The sequence below is a fragment of the Choloepus didactylus genome, chromosome 9, assembly GCF_015220235.1.
Source record: "Choloepus didactylus isolate mChoDid1 chromosome 9, mChoDid1.pri, whole genome shotgun sequence".
NCBI lineage: Eukaryota > Metazoa > Chordata > Mammalia > Pilosa > Megalonychidae > Choloepus > Choloepus didactylus.
In genome coordinates, this window is record NC_051315.1 from 37,529,921 (window position 1) to 37,547,010 (window position 17,090).

Here is a 17,090-nt window from a genome sequence, read left to right on the forward strand (position 1 = left end):
CCTCTTCCACCAAAAACCCTAACATGATTTCCACTTCCTCACGGAGACCTCACGGAGACCTGCCTCCCTGGCTCTCTGCTCCTCTCCATCCTCTGGGTAGTCTGTCACAAACACCAAGTGGTCTTCGCTTGCTCTGGGTTCGGGGCTCGCCTTCGGCACTCCAGATGTTGGGTCCGGAGGATTTCGCGCGCCTGGGACAAGGAGAGCGGGAAGTGAGATTTGGCCGGGGCTGTTCCACACGGTGAGGCTTCACAGGGTGCAGCTGCTGGCCGGGACGAAGGGGGTGGGGAGGGATCTAGGCAGGGGATTGCGCACAGGAAGGAATCGCTACACCCTGAGCAAATACCGCGCATTGTGTACGCTCAGTGGGAACCGGCTTCGAGGGCTGGTCCCAGATCGCTCCTATTCCGCCAGCCGGGCTCAGCAGACTCGCCCCTCTGGCCGAAGCGCCTAGCCGAGTCGCCCCACCCGCGCGGAGCCCGGGCTCCTGCAGGCCAGAGTTTGCAGACTTGGTGTTCCAGCCGACTCTCCCGGAGTTGGGTAGTGCGCGCCCGGCCAATGAGCGAGCCCGGCGGAGGGCTCGGCTCCCCCCGCGCGTGTTGATTGGCCCCGCGTGCCGCTAGGCCGGACTGGCCGGCGGGGGCTGGCGGCCGCGAGTGCTGGGCGCTGGTGGGAGTGGCGCGCGCGCCCCCACCCCGCCGTCCCCCGCCCCTCCCTGCCGCTCTCCCTTCCTTCCCTCTCTCCCTCCCTCCTCCGACGTCCCTCCCTCGCTCCCTCCCTGCGCTCCCCGGCTCCGGCCGCGCGCTGGCGGGGCTCCGCATTGCACACTCTGGGGGCGCCGCAGCGTTCTTGGGATGGGGCAGCGGGCTGCCGCAGGCGGCCGGAATCCGCGCGCAGCCCGGGTGAGTAGAGGCGGGCTTCCCGGGAGAGAGCACAAAAGGAGACCGGGTTGGTGCCAGCGGCCCAGACTGATGCGGGGCCTGAGCCAAGCCAGGGAGTGGGCTGAGTCCTTGGAACTCCCCAGTGCTAAGACAGCCCCCTGGGGGCAGCAGAGCTGGGGGCCCGGTCTCTGCGCCCCCCCTCCGGCGTTTTGCCCCAGAGTAAGCTGCTAGCATTGCGCGCAGCCAGGGCAGCCCGGAGGGGCGTGTGTGTGCGTGTGTGTTGTGCTCACTCGCAGGGGGCGGATGGAAATGTCAGAAGCTGCCAAGTTCAAGGCTGGAGGAATCTTTCCCCTGAGTAATTCAGCACCTTCTAAGGGCCAGGCGTGCGTCCAGCAGGAACTCCAGCCGGAGGGAGTTCCCAGGCGTGTGGAGTGGCAGCCGCCCCACATGTTGCTGGCGGGGGAGGGAGGAGAGGGGGGGCAAGGGCCATGACCAGGCTGCGTCCAGCCGGAGCCGCTGCCCGAGGCGCACCTCCCCGCCGCTGGGAGACAGTGCCCGGCCCTGGGGTCACCCACCTCGAGGACTCGGGAGCGGAGTCCTGCACCCACGGAGCAGGGACTTCTGCTCTCCACTTGGAGCCTTGTTTCTCTCTCCGATAACAGCAAATGATTCACATTTGCCTAGACGGTCAGTTTCAGCCTAAAGCCGTTCATCTGTCGGTCTGACTCTCTAACCTCCACTACAGTCACACCGTCACCTTTCCTACCTGTCCTCCGTCTAGATCCTACTCCTCACTCCGCGGTTAAAAACTTGACATTTGAACGAGATTGTATACCGCGTGGTACCCGGCATCTTTAGTGTCACAATCACTTACCATTTCCTGGGGAACGCTAAAGACTTGTTATAATTGGGGACGGGGGATCAGATCTTGGGGTAGCGACTTGTTGGTAGAATAGCATTGACCTCCCAGAACATATGACATAAAGAATGTTAAGCTTCTCCCTCTGGTAACCTACCCAAGGTGTGACCTCCAAAATTCAATTTTCTTTGTGGGAGGCAAGGGAGTTTAGATTCTCCCAGGGAAGCTTATTTCTTGTTAAATTGACTTGCGGTGACATACACTCTGTTCTGCTGTGCTCTGGCCAGCCATTGCAGATGCCATGGTATTATTCGAGCAATTCCCTTAAAGCCATTACATTTTCTTTGGAGTGAGAGGGACTCCGGGTAGCTGTTTAAAATTTTGGATCCGCACCTTGTTTCTCAAGAAGACGTTAATGGTTGCTGTATATGTGCTTACATGTACCGAGTTTGTGAAAGACATTTGTGCAATAGTCTGTGAAATGGCTTAATGCACATTTATGTTAAAGCCATTTAAATGTAAAACATCTATCTGTTTTCAATTTTAGTTTCCACCTCGACCAAAGGCACCAGACTGAAACAGGACTTAAAAGAGGCTTCCTTGTTTAAACAGAGGTTTTATAGAACTCCAGTGCTGAGAGCGTACAGTAAGCGCTTTGAGCTTATAGGCACACAAAGGCCATTAAAAATTGTGACTTGCTTCCTTGAGTTAAAAACATCAGAAATGCTTCCAGACCAAAAAAATGTATACACATTGACAGAGCTGCACTTTGGAGCTGTTGAGTCTTTATAAGGTGAATATTGTAACACAGAATGTGTAAATGGGGCTGATTCTAGGCAAATAATGTCAAGTAAAAATATCATGCCATATATTGCATCATGCTGTATGAGACCTATTAAAATATCTGTGAGGAAATGATATTTCATCACCTCCATTTTACAGATGGAGCAACTGAGGCTTTCAAAGATTGACTTTTCCAAAGTGAACAGCAGAGGTCAAAGTCACGTTTTTTTTTTTAATTTATTTTTTTATTTCTTCCCTCCATCCCTCTCTCCCTTACTTCCTTCCTCCCTCTCTCTTTCTTCTTCCCTTCCTTCCTTCCATTTTCCCCTCCTTCCTTTCTTCTTTACTTAAATAAATCCAGAACCATTTTGGAAAAAAACATCCGCTTATCAAAAGTCCTGAAATCCTCATTAAAGTGTACAAGTGCAGTGGAGGACATTGATTAAAGAGAAATCATGTTTTTACTTGCATAGCTAGCAATAAGGAGCCTACAGATATCTGCCTATCTGATTATTTATTAAAGATGAATCATGTGCAAATCTGTTCTTGACAAATTTTTTTTGTGGCATTGTATAGTATTAAGATGAATAGAATTAATTTTTTTGGCATTAATGTGGCTAGGTGTTGAATTTGCTAGTAATGCATGTGAGTTAAGAATGTGGGCTGTGGGATCAAGTCCTGGCTTTGCATACACTAACTGTGTGGACTTCAGAAAGTGGTTGAACTACTGTGCACTTCAGTTTCCTTACAGATAAAGCATGAATAATAATGTCATCTACCGCGTGCAGTTTTCAGTTTATTCATTCAGCAAATATTTGTTGAGTACCTACTGTGTGCCAGTGCTGCTTTAGCTACTAGGGATATACTTTGGGCCAATTCCTTGCCAAGGAAGTTGCCAGTCTAGTGCCTGGGCTCAAAGGAGATGATGCATGTAAAGTGCTTAGCATGGAACATGGCATTTAGCAAATGCCCCATTTCCTTTGATCAGGAAATGTTCACCAAGTGACTTCCAGATGCAGTGCAGATTGGAGGATGTAACGATGAATGATTTTTCAATTCAATTCAGTTATCCAAATGGGAGAGGGAAATCAAAGGAAACACATCAAGTACATACTTGGTTCTTTAAAAGGAAAGTCAATGCAGACATTTAGGGGAAAGAATGTGAAGACATTTTTTATTTTAAAATATCAAATTACCCATGAGAAAGTTGGGGAATGAAAAAATTCCTTATGGCAACCCAAATGTGATTAGAAAAAGAAAGGTCTTTTACTCAAACTCTTTAAAACACTGAAAACATAGAGAAAAAAAAAAGGAAAGAAAAAATGCTTACTTAGATACATGCAGTTAAAAAAAGGCCATATTTCAAGGGTCAGGTTATTAAATTATGCTCATGAAGATTTCAGGCATGCTAGAAATGACGTAGCCAAAAATGAATTTGGAAAAACTCCTTGTGATGGATTCCCAAAACAATAGTGAAAGACTTTTAAATACTGTGAAATGAAAATCATGGAAGTACTAGGCTTCATTGTATCAAGCTATATTTAGAGATAAAAAGAGATAAAGAGTGTAGGTGAATTCTTTGCTTCGGTTTTTGCTGAGTAACATTCCCGCACCCTGGTTGTCTTAAGCAATACACATTGGAGGTAATTGATCAAGAAGTGGCAGGTACACAGGATATTCCAAACCTAATCGACAGACTAGATACAGATAAAATCACGAAGACTAGAAAGCCCTCGGCCAAGAGTGTTGAAGACGTGTGTGAGTGACAGCGCTCAGCCCTTCTCTGCAGGCTCCAGGGTTCCTGCCAGGGAAGGGTTTCTGGAAGGAACCTGAGACCATCAAACCAGATCTGTTTCCCTGTGGACTCTTGGAGATCAGTGATCAAAACACAGATTACATAAAATTTAGTTATTTTGAAGAAGTGGGGAATAATGTTTAGAGAAAAAGGAAGAAAATATATTTGTGGCTAAAGTGACAGGGAAAATGTAATATTTTTAGGATTTCAGAAAACCTGATCAGGTTTCACATCCCAGTTTGCTCTCTAATTCATGATCTTTTTATTATGAATAGGAAACTGGCCAAGAAACAAGAAACAGAATGGAGATAAACAGATACTTTCCTGAGGAAGTGATTTGGGGATGGTCTTATTTAACGCTTTTTAAAATGGTTACTGACGATATGGGTTCTTACGGTTAAATAAAAACTGAGCTGAAAAGGTTGAACCATAGGAATAATTTAAAAGACAACCTAAATGGGAAGAAAAAAAAAATAGAAGATTAAAGTCAAAATGAAAGATTGAAGATAAGTGTACTTGGGAAAAAGAATCCCAAGCACATTTATGGGAGATGATTTCAAATTCTATTCCCATCAACAGTCAACATAGCTGGATAGTATTCTCTCAGCTCCCCCCCCAAAAAAAGTATCTGCTAAGTTAAAGTCAATGTTAAGAAAAGGACAGGATATAAATTCTGCATTAGTGTAATACTGTTTTTAAAAAAATGTATAGTTGAGTACATACATCATCTATTCATCTATCTATATAGAAAAAATACATCAAAATATTAACAGCAACTATTTCTGGGTATTATAGGATTTCCAGTGATCTTTATTGTCTTCTTTTACTTCAGTATTTTCCAAATTTTCTACAATTAACATGTATTACTCTTACCAGAAACAAGTTATGAAAATAAGATTTAATCTTATAACCTCAGATTTCAATAAGTCTTATTCTAACAAAGGCCCATTTGATTCTCATGTCTATGTTTCTGCAAATCTGTAGTTGAAAATTCTGCCTGTTTTTTCTGAATGCCCTACATATAAAGGGCATGTTTAAATATGTTTTGTATGTAATATTAGGAAGAAAGTGTGGCTGAAGATGAACACCTGTGCTTTCCTTTGATAGTGAGAACTGGGAAATTAAAGGGATTCTGTTTTTGCCATCACTACCAAGAATAGGAACAATGAAGTTAATGAAAGGGTCGACAATTCCTTACTTGACTGTATGTCCCACAAGGGCAGAGACCAAGTCTGCTTCTTTCCCTTCTTTGGTGTCTGGCACATAGCAGTCTTCCAGTAAATACTGTTGAATGTTTTAAATTGAACGAAAGGGCTGAAAGCCCCATAGACTTATAGAAAGTTGAAATAAGAAGAAATCCTAGGGCCCATTTTATCCTCTGAGGCCACATGATTCACTTGTCTTGATTTAGTTGGTACCCAACACATCTTGTACTATATAACCCTGGGCCACCTTGGGTGGTTTGAATTGGTCATCTAGGACTCGCTGGCTTCTTCTTGACTTTTGATCCAAGGTCTGCCACTTGCCTCCGTCTCTTAGTATGTCTTGTTCCTGTGGTTTTGCACTGGTGTTTTGTTTCTTTCCTTTACTCTGGGTTTACTTCTGTCTCAGGCTTTGGCTTGGGTTCATCATCGTCTTTCCCCACTGTGGATCCCAGTGTGTTGATATCCGATGGCTCTGGGCTGTCCTAGTAAGCTAGAATCTTTGCAAGGGAGAAGGTTGTACCCCAAACTATTTTCTTTCCACATGTACCTTTCAGAAAATCCTGTAGCAGTCCCTTTGAAATATATTCAGGAACTGACCCCTTTCCATCCCCTTCACTGCTACCATCTTGGTCTTACAACAGGCTCCTTACTGTTCTGCCGACTTCTGCCTTTGTCCTATTTTAGTCCATTATCAGCACAGCAACCAGCATGCCTGTTAAAATGGAAGTGAGATAGCCTCACTCTTCTGCTTAAAGCCTCTGAAAGCTTCCTACTCAGAGCAACCACTAGAATCTCCCTATAGTCTGGGTCCCAGGGCCTCTCTGCACTCATTCTTTCTTTGCTCCCTCTTGCTCACTCCACACTTGTCTTACTGGCCTCTATCCAGTTCTTCAAACACTCCAGGCATGCTCCCACCTCAGGGCCTTTGCATGTGCTGTTCTTTCTGCCTGGGACACTTCCCCCAGGTATGCACACACTTACTCATCTCCTTCAGGTCTTTACTCACACTTTTCCTTGAGGACTTTCTTTTTCTTGCCCTATTCTTTCCACTTTGCTGACTCTCCCTCACACTTCCTATCTCACCTTAAATATCACTCTGGGGTACACCGTCAAAGACTTCGTGTGTGTGTTTGGGAGTATTTATGTGCATGTGTGTGTTTGTCTTTTGTATATAGAACACATTGTACTTTTCCTCTGCTAAACTTTTCATGTCTTTTTTTTAATGAGGCTTTTGCCTTACAAACAAACAAACAAACAAACAAACCCTATCACACTTCCTTTCCCTCCTCTCCTGGTAACCTCTAATTTGCCTTCTATCTCTGCAAATTTGCTATTTCTAGTCATCTCTTCTAAGTGATATCATATAATTTTTGTCCTTACATGTTTTGCTTATTTTACCAAGCGTGTTTTCAAGTTTGTTTCATGTCGCAGCATTTGTCATAACTTCATTTTTTCTTATGACTGAATAATATTCCATTGTGTGTATGTAGTGCATTTTGTTTATCCATTCATTTGTTGATGGAAATGGGTTGTTTCCAACTTTTGGCTCTTGTGACTAATGCTGCTATAAACATTGGTGTGTAAGTATCTGTTTGTGAACCTGTTTTCACTCTTTTTAGTTACATACCTAGAAGTGGGATTGCTGGGTCAAATGGTAATTCTACATTTAACTTTTTGTGGAATCACCATATTGGTTTTCACAGTGGCTGCACTGTTTTACATTCCCACCAGCAATACACTAGAGTTTTGATTTCTCCACATCCTATCCAATACTTGTTATATTCTGTTTTTTAAATAATAGCTATCCTTGTTGGTATGAAGTGATTTCTGATGGAGGTCTTAATTTGCATTTCCCTAATGGCTAATTATGTTGAACATCTTTTCATGTGTTTATTGGCCATTTGTATAAGTCCTTTGCCCATTTTAAAAAATTGGCTTGTCTTTTTGTTGTTGTATTGTAACAATTCTTTATATATTCTGGATATTAGATCCTTATCTGATATAAGATTTACAACTATTTTCTACCATTCTGTAAGTTGTCTTTTTACTTTTCTGATAATTTCCTTTGATGCACAAAAGTTTGTAAATTTTATGAAATCAAATTTATGTATTATTTCTTTTGTCACTCGTGCTTTTGGTGTCATATCTAACCCCAAACTATTAAATATTAACATGATCCCCAGAAGGGATCAAGTAGTCATTGTATATTGTTCTCCAACAATATCAGCTTAATAGGATGGTCACATATTAAGTAACATACCTGATATTGTCAGAAAAAAATCTTAGAGGAAGAACAGATGATTTAATAGTACATAAAATCTGGTGTATATGTTACTGCAAGCAATTTTTATTGTCTTTCCTCAAGATACAAATAGTGAAGCACTCAATGATCAAGTCATTGTAATTGATTAGTTGGAGGAGGTGGCTATTTTCTGATGACCATATAAAAATAAGCACTCTGCCTTGGAAAGATAAGACCCAAGTCTATATGTTATGAAGATTACTGTGATACCTGTGGAGAGGGCTGTCTTAGATTCAACTCATCATTTTGACTCCAAGACTAGCATAAGCTACCCTTGGCACCAATTTAATTAGAAGGCTATGGGGCAGGAACCCCCACTTGCCATCAGGTGGTCCTCTAGCACAGCTCAGGTACAAGGAGACTCGATCCACATTGGATACAGGTGTGGGAGCCATCTTTGCTTGGAAGGCTCATGACTCCAGGAGCTGTGTCTCTTGCAATGAGTCTGTGACAAAGCTTCCAGAGTCCCATAAGGGACATGTCCAGTTACAAGAGTCACTGACCTCAGAGAGAAGCCCAAACATGATGTACCCACCAAGTATTTATAGCTCTCCTATCAGTCAGGGCTCATAGTTGTAATTGGTTACTAGTTACCATAACTAGTCATCTAATTGACATTTTTATACTTATTAGGATACTAAGACAGCAGAGTTAGGCAGATAATTGAAGTAAAATTGTCATGCACATAGTCACAAATCATGTGAACTTGGATTATTTTTCTCACACACACACACACATAAACAACTAGAATGCATCTGTTGATATTTGAAAGAAGGGATTTTAGACAGGTAGAAATAAATAAGCTCAAAGACTATATAATACTTCTTCTTCCATCCATCACTCCCACCTGCTCACCCTTACTCTATCTCATACCAGCAGAAGATGCAGATAAAATTGAAAACATGTTCAAAAAAGTTGATGATGAAATAACAATACATTTAACATGTTTGAGTTGGAAGGTTTGGGATGAACATTTTTGAAAAAGACATTTCTTAATATTTATATGTCCTAAAAAACAGGAGAAATAAAGATTGCATTATTCTCATGCCAATTTTTCTCCTTTTTCAGTCCCAAATAGCATAATAAATTAACAAACATACACATTACATTTCCTTTAAGACATCCAGAAATACTAATTCCTTTCTGCCATTAAAGCAATTTAGATAATATGTATACTTACCTGCACTTATAATAATAGCATTTATTACCCTCTACTTTTTTATTTGTGTGGCTTTTCATCTTCAGGACTCGATCTGCTTATGAGAGATTGTGTTCATTACCCGCTGGCAGGGAGGCAGTGTAAAGGTTAGGAGCTTGGGGTCTCCTGTGCTATACAGTTCAGGCCCCACCAGTTGCTGCCTGGGTGACCTTGGGCAAGTTACATCGTTTCCTCCAGTTTAACTACCATTAACTAGCCGGCTGACCTTTAGCAAGTTAGTCACCCACTCTCTGGGCCTCATTTGCTTCCATTTTAAAAATCCAGGGTCTAATCTTCTTGACCAAAAGCGGAATGTGAAATGAAGCAAAACAAAGTTTCAGTGGCTGAGAGATTCTAAATGGGGTCGAAAGGTCATTCTGGTGGGCATTCTTACACATTATATAGATAACCCTTTTTAGGTTTTAAGGTATTGGAATAGCTAGAAGTAAATACCTGAAACTATCAAACTGCAACTGAGTAGCCTTGACTCTTGAAGACGATTGTATAACAATGTAGCTTACAGGGGGTGAAGGTGTGACTGCCAAAGCCTCGTGGGTCGCACACCCTTTATCCAGTGTATGGATGGATGAGTGGAAAAATGGGGACAAAAACTAAATGAAAAATAGGGTGGAGGGGGATGATTTGGGTGTTCTTTTCTACTTTTATTTTTTATTCTTATTTTCACTTTTTCCAGTATAAGGAAAATGTTCAAAAAGAATAGATTGGGGTGATGAATGCATAACTATATGATGGTACTGTGAACAGTTCATTGTACAGCACGGATGCTTGTATGATATGTGAATATATCTCAGTAAAATTGTATTTTAAAAAGAACCTAAGGGGAAAAAACAATCAAGGGTCTGTACTAGTTACAGTTTAAGTTTTCAGGTGAATAAGAACCAACATATATTTCCTGATATTTAAAACTAGTCATTAACACTAATCTAATAAAATAGTTCTAAGCAACTGAAACTGTGGCATAATGTTCATACATAGATCAAACCAAGTTAAACAGACGGAGTTCTTGCTTGTAAGAGCATGCATTCTATAATAAATAATTTGAAAGATCCAGCACATGCCACTAGAATTTGTTCTTTTCTTGCTTTGTAGATCCTCACTGTTCTTTGACTTGATTATCCATGTGGAATATATTTAATTTCTTAGAATTTTTCTAATTTGTAGGAAAATAATCCACTTTTAAGTGTTCTGAAAATATTACTGCTTAAAAATGTTGACTTTAATAGAAGTAATTTTCTGCATTTATGCAATGTCTTTCCATAGAAGATCAAAGGAATGGTATTGGAAGCACATAGCTTTTCTTTCATGTATAACTTCATAGAAGAATTTTCTTTTATGGAGTTCTTTTAATTCACATTCCCAGTCACCCAACCGAGTGAATTCACAGAAACGTGTACAGCAGTTCTGACGGTCTCAGCTCAGGAGTGTCTGTCCATCCATTATTTCCCTATTGACAATCCTTTTTATCTTTCAAGGCCTAGTTCAAATGCAGGCTCTCCAAAAAAGCCTTTTCTCCTGATTCCTACCTCAGTGTAAATTTTACTTTTACATATACCTGGCTTTAGTAGGGGCATACCCTCTTTTTACATTCTAGCTTATTATTTGCATAGTCGTCTTTCTCTTGGATGCTGGTATTAACATATTGTCTTGCACAGAGTAAGCTTTTGGTAAATAAGTTGAATAGAATTTCTACTTATAGAAAAATGCTGTAAAAATCCTGGGGATAAAATGAAAAAGGATTGACTTAGGTACCAGGGACAGGTTTTGTATTATATGACACTGCCCACCTGATTTTGGATTCTGGCTGTCCAGGAAGGACAAACAAATACTAGAAGCAGTGATGGTTCTCCTCATAGACACTTCCCTGCCTTTGTTTCCCAGGAGTCTATCCTTCTAGGTATGGAGGATATTCTTGAACAGACTCTCAGCCCTTTTTCACCATGACCGAGGACTTTGGAAAGTTAGGTATGACATCTACATAGGTGAAAATAAAAAGCTGACTGCACGACACCATTCATACTAAGGTGTACTGTGCTTTTGAAATGCACAAATAATTTCTATTAAAAAGAAAACAGAAAAGTTCAAGGAAGGAAACCATCACCACTACCCCCACCCTGGCCCCTTTGCCCTCACCCAGACTTAACTATTCATGTGTAATTTCTTTACTACCTTAATGGTTTTTTTTTCCTCTAGGTCACATGGTGGCTACATGGCTACATATGGCATATGTTCAGTGTGCTTAATCATTATCCAAATAGAATAAAAGAGTGGAACACATATCAAACTTGCTATATATAGACACAGATACACACAGCCCTCCCATGCTGCTGAGAAACTTGTTGATGAATTGTCTCCCACCATTTTCATAGAAGAGAATGACACATGTAGTTAGAGTTGCCATCTTCTAATCAGAGAACTAGAAGACGCTTGATCTGTTTAATCTCTGATGGCCAATTTTGTTCTTCCTGTTCCATTGCCATAGAGTGGAATCATGGCCAACTGACTCAAAGGTTTTAAGGAGCACCAGGTGAAGAGATGTGGCTGCAGCAGCATCAACCCCTCCCCACTGCTGAGAAGCAACTCTGTGTTCAACTTCTGCTGCCAATGTTATTGTTCGTTGGTGTAGGCAAACTGGGCAAGTGAAAAGCAACGAGGTAGGAGAGAGGTTTTTCCTACCAAAGCTATTCAGAAGGCTCAGCTTTCTAATCAAAGGGCAAAACACATTTTCATATAATAGAATAGCATTTTCAAGATATGTTCTGTTTGTAATGGTACTTTCTTCATGGCCGGGAACTATCAAGGAAGAACCTTTGCTAGAAGGGATAATTTTGAGCTAGACCATGCAAACTCAAGAGAAGTAGAGTTCATGAGCACTTAGAAGACATTGCAGGCAGCCGTAAACTCGTTTTTCCTAGCTCCTGGGCAGTTTTGATATTGCATGAGTTTCAGATCTCTCCAGGAGAAGCAGTGGGCTGAATGAGGTTGCATGTGGAAAATAGAAAGGAAAGGAATGTTGAAAAGAAGCTGAAGGACCTACAGTAAGGAAAGTGTCACCAACTTTCAGCAACCAAGTTTCAGTTTAAGAAAACTTTCCAATCTGATCTGATTTAATCCCTGGGGAACCCCTAAATTAAACAGAAATAAATTTGAGGAGTACCACAAAGCTCCAACTGCCTTAAATTACCTCCCTGTGCCTGCCACTCCCATGCCCTTCCTAAATCATTGGCTCAAATCTGGAGCCTAGAAGGTGGCCTTAAAACTCTTCCCTGAGACTGGCGGTTTGATGTGCCGAGCCCTCGATCGTGGGACTTGCCCTTATGAAGCTCGTTACTGTAAAGGAGAGGCTAAACTTGCATGTAATTGTGCCTAAGAGTCTCCCCCTGAGTACCTCTTTGTTGCTCAGATGTGGCCCTCTCTCTCTCTCTCTGACCCACCTTGGCAGGTGAACTCACTGCCCTCCCCTCTATGTGGGACCTGACTCCCAGGGGTGTAAATCTTCTGGGCAATGCAGTATATGACTCCCGGGGATGAATCTGGACCTGGCATCGTGGGATTGAGAATATCTTCTTGACCAAAAGGGGGATGCAAAATGAGACAAAATAGTTTCAGTGGCTGAGAGATTTCAAATGGAGTGGAGAGGTCACTCTGGTGGACGTTCTTATACACTATATAGATAACACCTCTTAGATTTTAATGTATTGGAATAGCTAGAAGTAAATACCTGAAACTACCAAACTCCAACCCTGGACTCCTGAAGACGATTATATAATAATGTAGATTACAAGGGGTGACAGTGTGATTGTGAAAACCTTGTGGATCACACTCCCTTTATCTAGTGTATGGATGGATGAGTAGAAAAATGGGGATAAAAACTAAATGACAAATAGGGTGGGATGAGGGGGATGGTTTGGGTGTTCTTTTTTTACTTTTATTTTTTATTCTTATTCTGATTCTTTTTGATGTAAGGAAAATGTTCAGAAATAGATTGTGGTGATGAAGGCATAACTATATGATCGTACTGTGAACAGCTGATTGTATACCTTGGATGACTGTATGGTATGTGAGTATATTTCAATAAAACTGAATTTAAAAACAAAACAAAACAAAACAAAAAACTCTTCCCTAAGGGGAAAGACATGCTTTCTAGTGAATGAATCCCAGCTAGTTAATAGAGGTGTGTTTATCAAGTAGGCAAGTAAATAAGAGGTAATACGATTATAGGGAGTGAGATGGGTGCCACAGAAAGGGCAATATTTTTGTGGTAAGGTGTGGGTAGAAAGGAAGATGTAGAGATCTTTGCTTATTTCCCACTTTTATATGAACTCTTATCCTGCTATTTGCTGAATTATCAACCACCAGTTAGCTATAGGATTTTGGCCAGGCCAATTAACTTCTTTGAACTTCACTTTCCTCATTTGCTAAATAATTGTACAAGATTAGCACTTCTAGAACAGGTTCTGCAAGAAGAGACACTGGTTCTGTGGGACATTGCAGGTAGAAAACAATGTACAGTAGTCAAATATGTTTGGGAAACAATGAGCTAAATAATTTTTTTTTTAATTGAAGGACTTTTCAGAACTTTTAGTAACCAACTGTTCACTTCAAATATCTGAAAGTAGATACAACCTTCATTGACTCCCAAACCTATTTGACAATGGATCCCTTATTTGAAGCTCTTGAGCCCTAGTGTTTTGCAGGACAGAAAACATGGGGCAAGCTGGTGCCTGAGATTCTTTTGGGTTTTAAATACAATGAATCTACATTTGGATAGTTTGTCTCTCCTCCTGTTTCATTTCCAGCTAGCCTCGTATCTATAAAGGGTTTGTGTTGTGTGTAAACCTTTTGATGAAAAATGTACTCTCCAGTCAGAAAATTCCTCCATCTATTTTAAGAGAAGGCACTTTGAGGTAGTGCAAACTTGCAAGCTGTGCATTTGTCCCTTACTTTTATATTTTAGACTACATAAGTCACAGCCAGTCAGAATACCAGTAATGAGTTCTCCAAGCATACATGTGCACAAATACCTTAACAAAAATATTGAAACATTGTATTAATAGAGGGGATAATATTTCAGAAAAGCACAATTTGTAAAAGACCCAGATTTTATTCTGACAGAGGCATTTCTAAGCAAAGTAATGCAATTAATCACAGAACTGTAATGTAACGACTGAAAAGAATATTGAATATATATGAAATGTGCCCTATTCTTCCCTTCCCTTCATCTTCAGAATTACAAAAGATATATATATTGCCCCCATTTCCCCCCACCCCAGCCCCCCAACATAAATCTTGGATATTCTGTTTGGCTCCTGCGAGATTCACCTTTTATGTGATAGCAGGAGTGTTTAGGGGGAGAGGATTATAGGCAGCTCTGCATGTCCAGGGCGTAGAATGGCTAGGTCTGTTTTATGCCTCCTTCTACTGAAATAGCTCCTTCTTCAGAGGTTGTTGGGATGGGGGAGATACAGGATGGTCATTTGTAATTGATTTGGTCAGAAAGAGAGTAAGGATTCACCTTGGCAGTTTTTCATATTGTTATCACTGCACTTTGTGAATTCTCTGAAATTAGCATAATCTAAGACTTTACCGGTAACACCTCATAGTAAGCTATGAGTAGTTTTCTTTATATGTTTTTAAAGAAATAATTTATTAGGTATGTTAGAATACAAAAGCCAAAATCTAATAATTTCCCTTTTACAATTAAATTTATATGTTGTGCTTATTTCTAACGTTTGGTTTATCTTTAATAATATAAATCTTTAGGAATTTTTGTCAGTTTTTGTTATTTAATTCAAGCTTACCTCTGAGGAAACACGAACATTCCTATTTACTTTTTCTTGCCTTGTTGAAAAAGTTGGAATTAACTGTCTGCATTTCATCATGTATTTTCTAAACTCCAAGTCACATTCTGAAATTTGGTGAACAGTTGATAACATTTTTTTTTCCAAGTGGAAAAAAATATGTATATGGGCTTGATCCCAAGGTCTTGTCGTTTCTTGGCTTCCTTGAGTTGTCTTGGCGAGGATTCGAAACTGCAGTGCACACACCAGGTTTTAATTTAGCCCTATGTTTTCAGAGGCCACCTTGTCTATTCCCTTAAACATAAAAATGGTGCTTTAATTCATCACTCACCCCCAACACTTGCACAGAGTACTGCTTAGTAGATATTAGATGAGCAGAGACCCTCCCAACTCAATCAGTGTTTGCCAATAAATAAATGAACAAATTAGTTAATGAGCAGTGCTTATTATTGTCATCAATTTCATGCCAATAATGTAACCATTACCTGGCATACAACACTATTTTTCTTAACAATTAAAAGTAAATGCTTTATAACCTACAAGCATGATGCTAATTACTATTTAATGTTTATTTCCCTTTTTTAAAAAAATGCACAAAATTAAAAGAATTCCACACAGAAATTTCTGCACAATTTTTGCAAAGCAGAGAGTACATACATGCGATTCGTTCTGTACTGCAGCTGCTGAACAAACCTCTGAAAAGACCTAGGTCCTCTCACGTAGGACTTAGCTGCTTTTTGTGAGACTGAGCCTAAGGGCTATAAGGATTCGTCTGGGCATGCCGCAGCATTCCCTGTTTGGAATGCTCAACATTTTATGGATGAAGGATTTCTATGAAGCCTTCTATGTAACCTTTAAGTCATCTTATGTGAAAAAGAATCTAGTTTGCATTTGGTCTGTACTTCATTGTTAATATTGTATAAGCAGTGCTCTGGATGTGCTAAAAGATTAAGGCTTCCCAGTTTTTTTCTCAGACTTCTTGACTAGTTCTTCATTGGTAAAAGACTAGTTGTTTGGGAGATGACAGTGTACATACACCTCTCTTATAGGACAGGGGAGAGGGAAAGCTCCTATTTTCTCTGTTGTGTTTTCCCAATTTCCTAGCAATATAACATCATCGCTTGGCAAAGCAGAGGTGCTTTGTAAAAGCACCTGTGCAAGAATTACTTGTTTTGGAGCCCAGCCTTGAAACTGATTTTATTTGCTGTAATTTTATCCAATAAATGACAATTTTGAGGTTTCCTTTCCCATTTTCTTTTTCAGGGCAAGTATTTGTGGCATTTTGGGGGCAGCACTGAAAATGTCTCTTACTGCTGATTTTGAGAATTGTTCATATGTGAATGGAGATTATGAGCTTAAGTTTAAAGAGCTTTGAAATCTTTTCAAAATAGCTAACATCTTTTCATATTGCATCAAATGGTCTACATTGAACATGTCCAACAATTTGAATGACCTAATATTTTACATTTGCCAATGTAAACAGAGCAATAATCATGTAACAAGATTTTTTTTTCTGGCCCTCATCCAGGGATATATTAAGGAAGTGTAAGACATGGCAACTGTCCTCATGGAACTTGGAATTGGTTTCTGTCTCTTTCTAAATATTTGATAGCTAACTCATGCTACTCACAGCTCTAGTTGGAGATACAATAGTGAATGACACAAGCAAAAGTCCTTGGGGATAAAGCAGTAAACAAGACTCTCAAAAATCCCTGTCTTCATTGACCTTACATTCTAGGCAAGAAATAAGGAAATAAGAAAAATATGCAGTATGTCGGAAGGTGATAAGAGCTGTGGAGAAACTAAACTGGGGAAGAGGCAGTGTCAGGGGCTGACAGAGGTCAGCAGTTGGTGACTTTAAATATGGTGATCATGGAAGACCCCACTGTGAAGATATCATGTGAGCACCTGGACCAGGTAAGGGAGAGAGACATTGGGACCTCTGAGGGAAAACTTAGCACTGGGGTCGGACCAGTTTGTTCACAAAACAGCAAGGAGACCAGTGGCAGGAGAGGAGTAAGCTGGGGAGATAGTAAAAGGTGAGAGACCAAAGGGCCCCGGGCCATCCATCTTGCAAAGCCTTAGAGGTTAGTGCAAGGACATTGGCTCTCCCCCCCCCCCCCCCCCCCCCCCCCCCGGGTTGGAGAGCCATTAGAGGACTTTGAACTGAGGAATGATGTGATTGTATGTATAGTTAAAAGATCGCTGGCCTCTGTGAGAATAAACAGTAAAAGGGAGGTCAAGGTTG

General features: G+C 40.8%; 1 protein-coding gene across 2 annotated transcripts in view; it reads left to right on the forward strand.

The window, feature by feature from the left end:
- Nucleotides 1–778: 778 nt before the first annotated feature.
- LYPD6 (LY6/PLAUR domain containing 6) overlaps nt 779–17,090 on the forward strand; it is a 147,643-nt gene continuing 131,331 nt past the window's right edge. The window contains exon 1 of one of the 2 annotated variants that reach the window (XM_037850363.1): nt 779–902. The gene's annotated coding sequence lies outside the window, so the exon portion shown is untranslated. The remainder of the gene's footprint in view (nt 903–17,090) is intronic. The other variant, XM_037850364.1, reaches the window with a different exon arrangement.